Here is a 9,441-nt window from a genome sequence, read left to right as displayed (position 1 = left end):
GGCGCACTGGGGTACATTACTTGCCCGGTTTTCTCTCTGGCCGATGGTGGTGGCGGCCGCGGGCGTCGCTTCCTTCATGAAGGCTCCGCCGTGGTGTTCCCTTCCCTTCGTGTAGCTTCGGGTGAAAACTTGATCTTCGAGATTGGGCAGTGGCGACAACCCGGTGGGCCCTTCTTGAAGGCACCGCCTTGGAGTCCATACTTCGTCATTCTCCCGCTTCCCTTCTCGGTGACTAGTTCTCGCGAGATCCTCATCGGCCCCAAGTGGGATCATCTGTAGTGTGCTTGGGGGTTGATTGGGTAGTGTTGCGGTGCATCGGCACCCCTGTATCTTGCCTTGGGTGTGTGTGTCGTGTTTGGTCGTGGCGTGTTGTATCTGAGTGTTGTATCCTTGGTCGTTGCTTTATATATAAGGCTGGGCGGAAGGTTTTTTCAGAAAAGGACGGATAATCTAGTGTGATGTGTGCTTCGACTTCAAAAGACAGAGAGTTGGTACTTTTTATTTGCAAAAAAAAATAACATAGTTGGTATTTTTTCTATATCCACCACTGTCAGAGTGATCAGTGGCACTTGATCGATGCTACTATGAGGTATGCGCTCAGTTTACAAGGTAACTTTGATCGTTGCATAATTGGATTATTATTATTATTTTGACATGGAATTGGATTATTTTTTTTTGATAAAAAGACAGGTGAAAGAACTTTTCACAACATGCTCAGTGGGCTCATACTATTAAAATTAGATAGCATCTTTTAAGAATTTAATGTCATAAGCTACATAACTTCTGAGGTGAATAGAGATCGTAATTGTAGCATATGCTTGGTTTGCAAGTAAAGAATTACTAGTCAATGCGTTGAAGAGCACAGCTTACAAAAAACTGAACAACTTGCAGTAGCAAATGGTATTTTCTATGGTTACCGGGGAGAGATTCCCCACTTGATTTTATATTCAAAATGACCCAACATGGCTGGGTTTTACAGCAGCGCGACAGACAGGCAGATGGAGAGAGTGATCAAGACAACCAACGTAGGGAGAACGTGGAATCCTAGCTAAACGCCATCAAACACCAAGGCAAAGAAGTTGGGCAGCAGCGTCATCTTGGTGCTCAGGGAGGAGGCAAACACACTAGACACGAGCGTCCCCCCGACAGATCTGGAGGAGAAACTGCGAGTTAGGGCGTTGCTCACAGAACCACGTTCATGTGCTTCCAAACATTATAGTAGCAGAAACGGACGACTATTTTGTGCCCCCCTCACATCAGTAAGCCCAAGTTCTGCATCAATCTAGTCAAGTCTGCAGCGTCTCTTATACATGAGACTTTGGCGTGCTTGATTCTAAAATCTCTTGTCCACACCATTCACGCTGAGCTTCACAGGGAGATACGTAGCGACAAGCTTATATATTCCTAATGCCTCCCAGATCTAACACATTTTGTGATGCTGTGCAATTTTAACAGAATAAAATTAGGCAATTTGTCTTGACTCCTCCGGAATACTATATCCATAGCGGCTAACTCAGTTGAGATAAATAGCCCATATATATAACTTTCTTTGGTCCGCCTTCTGACCACTACAATAAATCATGGTGGGTGAGGGATATTCTGGGCAGCTAGTTGATAACTATAAACCATTGTGGATGAGAGCTATATATATATGCGTGCACACCATATGACAGCTAGGAAGAAATAAAGACGATAATAACTCGTCGACAAGGTAGTTTGACTTGCTACATTCTTTTTTCCTTTCAAATAGTAAGCATTGAGGGATTTAGCTGGAGGTATACACCAATTCCTCTAGGTGAGCTTGCTATACTTGGCTGCATATCAACATAGAAGATTTCTCTGGAGTTGCATCCACTCCGGCTGAGTGATCAGCTTGCTATACTTAGCTGGATCCAAAACGTCATATATTTAGGAACGGAGGGAAGACAAAGGTAAGACTCCAGTAGTGCGCGGCTCCTGTTTCATGCGGCTCCACTGGGTCTTTACATGTTCTCCAGCTGATTTCACGCATGCGCTAGGTTCAAGCACACGCACAGCCACAAACGTAAAATCAAACGACGATTACTTCGTCGGAACGTTCGCTCCCTGGAATTGGCGTAAAAGTATACATGAAACTGATTCATTTTGCCAAAGCATGGTGTCTCAAGATCTTTCAAAAGGCAATATGTAACTTCACATATACACAATTCAACCCCACCACCAACAAGCCAGATAAACACACTTAAAAACATTTTTTTTTAAATTAAAGAGAATTTTTACAAGTATTTTTATCTTGCTATTAGTTATGAGTTACAGATACTGGAAAGAAATGAAACCACTGTCCAAAACTCAGTATTTTCATCAATAACAGGTATCACCTAGAAGGCTAGAATTGGCTGTCATGCAGCCAAGGCGGACGGCCATGACTATGGTGAATAAAATGACACTCCATGCAGTCATACTCTTTTGAGCAGAGCCACATGAATATAAGTTGACGGCTAATAAATTATGTTCAAACACATTGTTGACAATCTACTATTGACTAAAAGAGGATCAACCAAATTTATTAATATATGATTTTCCCTTTTAAGGCAAGCTTTTAGCTTACTTAACTTTTTTCTGGTTATATATATAGCACCAATAGAAACTCGTCTAACAGAAAAAGGTAATTTTACAGACTAAAACAGCATTTCACTCGATACACAAGTTAGACAACGTAATTCAGCAGGGAACACGTAAGTGAATAAGGTTTTCAGAGAGAGCACACCAGTTAGTGATTAAAAGGCAGAATGGCCACAAGTTTAACATGAACCGTAAGGGTACTGAATAAGTAGCAGTTTGAAAATTTGATCAGCAATCCAGCATTCAATGTCTGACAGAGCAACACGGTACCTGTGGTCTTCTGTTCTCTTTGCTACCCAAATATTACAGGAATTCCTAGCTGGGGAAGTGACAGCGTCCTAAAGCTCCCCGAGATAAATCTGCTTGTCGCTGCCGCAGGATCCGATGATGGGCTCGGTGGGATGGAAAGCGGTCTCATTAACGGAACCGTTGTGCCCAGGAAGCTTGTACAGGATCCGCCTTGATGTCATGTCCCAGATGTAGACCATACGATCAGCACTCCCAGCAGTGACCTTGCGATTGTCGGGTGACCAGCTGCACTTCAACAGTATCTTCTCAAAGTTGTGCTGGTGTCCTGTAAAGGTCTTGATGTTGCAGTTCTTCGTGCATAAGAGCGCAGATCCCAGATCATGAGCTCATTGTCCATCACTTTGGTGAGGAGGTACGACCCATCAGGACTAAGCTGCATCCCAGTTATCATGTCCTTTATGTCCTTTGTGAGATTCCGTGACTTCATTCTTTTGTCCACCACTTTACGTCATTGTCCAGGCCACCACTGAAAACCATATCTGCAGCCTCTGAGAAGCTCACAGTGGTAATCTGGAACTAGTCTGGAAGTTTTTGGATACCCCTCTGACGCAGTTCCCAGAGCTTTCTTGTACCGTTGTCTGATCCACTCACAAGTCACAACAATAAGAAGGGTGATCCTTGATGGTAGTCGAAATCCAGAGAATATCTGGAAATAATCATCACTAGTTTCCATTTGTATTCAGATCTCAGGCAGAAGCTCCTCAACTATGTTCCATCTAATCTATGTACTGTGCGGAGTGTTGACACATGTTCTCTTCTTTTTTGAACCAGGCTGACGCAGATTGCACACAGTGTCGTGCAACCATCTCAAACAGCCTTCATGCCGGACAGAAACATCCTAGAAGGGGTTTTAAAGGTGGATTTTGAGAAAGCGTACGATAAGGTTAAGTGGCCATTTCTACAGCAGGCCTTGCGGATGAAAGGATTCAATCTGTCCTGGAGAAAGTAGGTAGATTCTTTCACGCAAAAAGGCAGTATCGGAATCAAAGTGAATGATGGCATAGGTCATTATTTTCAAACACACAAGGGTCTAAGGCAGGGAGAGCCGATGTCACCTATCTTGTTCAACATAGTAGTGGACATGTTGACAATTCTAATAGGAAGAGCGAAAGAAAATGGCCAAGTAGGTGGTCTCGTCCCGCATCTACTGGATGGAGGAGTGTCCATTCTATAGTACGCTGATGATACTATCATCTTCATGGAGCACGATCTGGCAAAAGTAAGAAATATGAAGCTTGTGTTATGCTTATTCGAGCAGTTATCGGGGTTAAAGATTAACTTCCATAAAAGTGAATTGTTCTGCTTTGGGAGAGCTAAAGACGAACAAGAAGCTTACAAACAACTGTTTGGATGTGAGTTAGGTTCGTTGCCTTTTACATACTTGGGCATACCGATTCACCATCGCAAGCTATCTAACAAAGAATGGAAGTGCATTGAGGATTGATTTGAAAAGAAACTAAGCTGCTAGAAGGGTAAACTTATGTCATATGGAGGCCGACTAATTCTCATAAATTCGGTGCTCACGAGTATGCCAATGTTTCTCTTGTCCTTCTTCGTGGTATCAGTTGGGGTTCGGAAAAGACTAGACTTCTATCGATCGCGTTTTTTTCTAGCAGACGGATGAGTTAAAACAAAAATACAGACTTGCTAAATGGGATGTTATTTGTAGGCCAAAATTTAGAGGTGAAGAATGGATGCCTTCTCAGCAAGTGGTTGTACAAACTATCTATAGAGACCGATGCCACATGGGCCCAGATTGTACGTAATAAGTACTTTCATTGTAAAACCTTATCCTAGGTGATGGTCAGACCAACCGATTCGCCGTTTTGGAAAGGACTGATCAGAGTGAAATCAGCCTTCTTCCATAGGACAAAAATTATCATTGGTAATGATACTTCCACGAGATTCTGGGAGGATACGTGGCTAAGGGAGATGCTTCTAGCTATCCAATATCCTTCTCTCTAAAATATTGTTCAATGTAGAGATGCTTACGTTGCAACAGTATTACAGTCCAATCCTCTCAATATTCAATTCAGGAGGACTTTAGCGAAAAACCATTGGGAAGCTTGGCTCCATCTTGTGAGAAGATTGATGGATGTTCACCTTTCTCAACAGTCAGACCAGTTGCACTGGAAACTAACCAAGAATGGAGTGTTTTCGGTAAAATTCATGTATTTGGATATTATCAACTCTGGCTCTATCCCACGATCTGTGCACATTTGGAAAGTCAAAGTGCCCTTAAAAATTAAAGTGTTCATGTTGGTTTGTCCAAAAACAAGTCATTCTCACTAAGGACAAATTGGCAAAATGTAACTGGACAGGATCTCGAAGATGTAGCTTCTGTGATCATGATGAATCTATCAAACACCTCTTTCTTGATTGCCCAATGGCCAAAATTTTATGGCGGTCTGTTCATATAGCGTTTAACATTACTCCTCCAAATACCATCCACAAGTTATTTGGGACGTGGCTAGATGAAGTTGAGTCAGAAATAGCGAAACATATCCGTGTAGGAGTATGTGTTTTATTATGGGCTATATGGAACTGCAGGAATGATTTGGTTTTTAACAGAACAACACATACTCATTTCTTGCAGGTTATTTTTCGGGCCACTACATTGATCTGTATGTGGTCGCTACTCACTCCGACGGATGCCAGGGAGTGTACGGTTACTGGGTCTATCCGTTGGGAGACGGTAGCGCAGACTATCTTCAACCGGTTTGGCTGGCGGTCATGTAATAGGATAGTTTAGTTTCCTATCTACTTTTATTCCGCCGGTTGTGGCTATGCCGTTTTTATATTTTTAGCTCTTTGAGAGCCCTTTTGCTTTTTGAGACATGGACACTTTGTTGGACTATCTGCTTATTAATAAAATGGCCGCATGCATCATGCTGATGCAGAGGCTGGGGGATAACCTTCTTTTCGAAAAAATGGTGAGCATCCACATAACCAGAATATAAGCTAAGGTGCTAAGGAATGTGTTCTTGCAGGGGCACTAGATTATTGTAATGCAATGACGAAGGCTGGACGCACCAGAAACTGTTATGCATGTTGTTCAGACCTGGACGCACCAGAAACTGTCAGCACTCAGAAAACAGAGCATGGTTGCAGATCACCGAAAATGTGATCCTTCGTAGTGGTCGGGAAATCTGGAACGGCTAGCGAAATAATCGTCACCAGTTTCCATTCATATTCAGGTCTCAGGCACAAGCTCCTCAACTATGTTCTCTGTCGCTCAGTTGCTTATTCAGTGCAGTTATTCGGTCTGATGAATGTATGTGTTGAGTGTTGACATATGTTCTGTTCTGTTTCCAACCATGGTGCTTTTACAACATCTACATCACTAGACTGGGTAGGCGTGTGTTTTAGACTAGTACGGTTGCAGGAATCAGCACGAGGGGAACACAAGTAGGGGAAGTAGATTTAATATTCAGAGCATGGTAATGCAGTGGCAAAGGCATGTGAGATGAATTACACTATACTCGACTGCTTCAGACATTGGCAACCAAAACTTGGCACAAGATGATCTTACTATGCACTCTGTTCATACGGTACCTTTTTTTATGAGTTGTTCATAAGGCAATTTTGATCACTTGCATAACTGGATGTTTCGACAAAAAATCGAGCATGAGAACTATTCTAAATTGCTGACTTGGCTCGTGCTATGGAAAACAGAGATCATCTTTTAAAAATCAAATGATAGAACTGCTAAGATATACAGAAAACGAAATTGTAGTGAGTTCTTATTTCCTATCACAGATTGGCTATTCGATTTGCTGACAAGCTAATATTCAACAAAACCAAAACATTCTAGAAATTAACTTATATAGAGAATACCCGCAAAGAAGAACTTATATAGAGAATACCCGCAAGGCAACTAGGTGATGTAGATCATCTACTAGATGTACAGTTTATATGACTAAGTTGGCGATGATGATCTACATGCTAAGAATACTAGCATGTAGATCATCAACTAGATATACAGTTTATATCCCTCCATTTACTTATACAAGGCCACTATGGAATATACATTTTGCATCGTTACAAGGCCACCAACAGTAATCGAGGCAAAATTAATGATATTTTCTCGTATTAGCAACTTGTTTAATACATACATGCATGCAGTCATAATGACAGTCAGCTACTTCCTCCATGCATGTGGGGTATTAATGAACCCAATAAACAAAAAGAAAAGCTGACTTACAAAATAGACATTAAATTTTATATTGGTACCTATAATCTTAGTTTGTGGCCTTGTATATATAAATGAAGGGAGTAGTTAACTTAGTAGCTAATATGTGGGACATGGAGTATGTGAGCTCGAGCTCACATGCTCCCTTTGCTACAGTAAAATGAAAAAATAAAAAAAATTCAAAAAATTCTGAATTTTTTTGGCAACAAACATTGATGTCTGTTACACATGCGTGCCAATTTTCGTGATGAAATGACATTTGTGTAGGCCTCAGCAAAAAAGACAAAATCATGCTCGAAAAAAAAACTGTTTTTGGAAGCATTTTGGAACATCGATTTTGTTTTTTTCACCGAGACCTGTATGAAAGTCATTTTGTCATGAAATTTTGCACGCATGTGAAAAAGACAACAATGTTTGTTGTAAAAAAAAACAGATTTTTTTGAACGTTTTAAATATTTTTTTTTGATTTTACTGTAGCAAAGGGTGCATGTGCATGTGAGCTCAAGCTCACAAGAGCACTTTCGCTAATTATGTGTGTTTCCCCTGACAATAGTAAAACAAAATTTGGCAACAAACCAGCCATATCGTAACCTGTGTAGACATGAGGAACCTAGTCACCCTTGATTCTCTAATGCCCTTTCAACATTGATTGAGCATCGAGGCACAATAGAGTAATGATTCAAAGTAGATGTATGGCAGGACCGACCAATTAATAATGGTAACATGCCCTGAAATTGCATAGGAGCTCTCGACGACTATGCTCACTATAATCCATCCCATACACTAGCATCGGGATTCCCACTCACATCTTTTCACTTCTAGTATTCCTTTGTACTGTTTGGTATATCATCTACATAGTGCACGCGTTTTATGTCCAAGTCCACACGAATGGATGTCCTCCTGTCCTTCACGCCCTCTCATCTGCCAGCTCCCAACCACCCAAATGAAGCTAATGCACACGCTCCTCTCTTCCTCGCAATGGCTCAATCCTCACTACAACGGTCATCTTCCTCCTATCGTCAGTTATAAAAAATCTGCAGCTTGCAGCTTCCTCACTACTGCATATCATACCATCAAGAGCCGTTCATATCCTCCAGCTAGCTCTCGCACCTTCTTCCTCCCTGGTAGATGGTTCTCATATCCTGCAGTTATAAAAAATTAAATTATGACGCATGCGACGGTCAAAAAGATAAATCTCCAAGAGAAGAGCTAACCTTCTTGGCACTCCGTTCGCAGGCTTTACATGCGATGTTGTACTTGTAGGCTGGTCTCGAAAACTTCGTGTGACTTACCATTTGCATGGAAAAATAAAAATAAATAAATACTGTTTTCCGCCTACCTTGGCAGGCCATTAAAAGCTGAATTTAGTGCTCAAAACCTTTACAGAATCACATTCAATGTTTACCTTTAACTTTGCATGCTTCACATTGGTAACAAGTAGCTGTCCAAAAAATTACATATGCTATAACAATTAATTCTTATCACTGTTTGTGCATACGATTGATGACTTTTGGCACGACGAAACCGGCTTCCCTAGCGGAAGAGTAATGTGAAAAAAAATTGGATGTATGTTACAAGTCAATAAATTCGATTAAAGAAACACACACATTCTGAGAGATATCAACATAAAAAGGTAATCCAATTGAAAATTTACTTGCCACATGGGATTAATTCCTCTTAAAACCCAAATTCATAAAATGCATATTTTTATTCTCATAGATAGATCGCCAATACAAGTGGCACGTGGTTATACATAATTGTTACTTAAATGGCAGTAAGTACTGCCTTGCCAGAGATTTTAAGCCTTTTGCACGCCAAGCTGTCCACCTCTTCTCCATCATCATCGATGTCATCCTTCTCGGATTTGAATTTAGAAGAAATACACGAGCAACAGTCTTCCTCGTCTTCCACGTGCCAAATTTCATCGAACAAAGTTGACACATATGGATCGGTCTCTCCATATCCTTCTTCGATCTCGAAACACACATGTTCCTAAAATTAAAAAAATTAAAAATGTGTTATATAATAATAAGAAACAAAAATGTCTATCTCAAATAATATAATTTATTCCAAAAAGGATTCCAAAAATAGACATGTGCTATCAACGGCTTATCTTCCTTCATGACATGATTCATCCTTTCTTTCACGTCAGAACCTACGGATGCCTGAGTTTTTGGCCGTTACAATTTCTTAGATCGCGCATAATAGATAAACAATGAATATTTGTAATAACAAATATTGTGTCTACCTCTCCTGAGTAGTTCTCATCGATAATATCTCCAACCTCCATCACAGCTAGCGCTTTAGACATCGGGCGGATGTGCACTCTTTGCTGCACT

General features: G+C 40.9%; 1 pseudogene; it reads right to left on the bottom strand.

Annotated features, from left to right (window-relative positions):
* Nucleotides 1–2,880: 2,880 nt before the first annotated feature.
* On the bottom strand, nucleotides 2,881–3,498 carry LOC123170447 (U5 small nuclear ribonucleoprotein 40 kDa protein-like; annotated as a pseudogene).
* Between the last annotated feature and the right edge of the window lie 5,943 nt (nucleotides 3,499–9,441).

Source organism: Triticum aestivum, chromosome 7D (genome assembly GCF_018294505.1).
Source record: "Triticum aestivum cultivar Chinese Spring chromosome 7D, IWGSC CS RefSeq v2.1, whole genome shotgun sequence".
NCBI lineage: Eukaryota > Viridiplantae > Streptophyta > Magnoliopsida > Poales > Poaceae > Triticum > Triticum aestivum.
The sequence above is the reverse complement of the archived record's forward strand: the minus strand, read 5'-3'. Positions and strand labels throughout refer to the sequence as shown.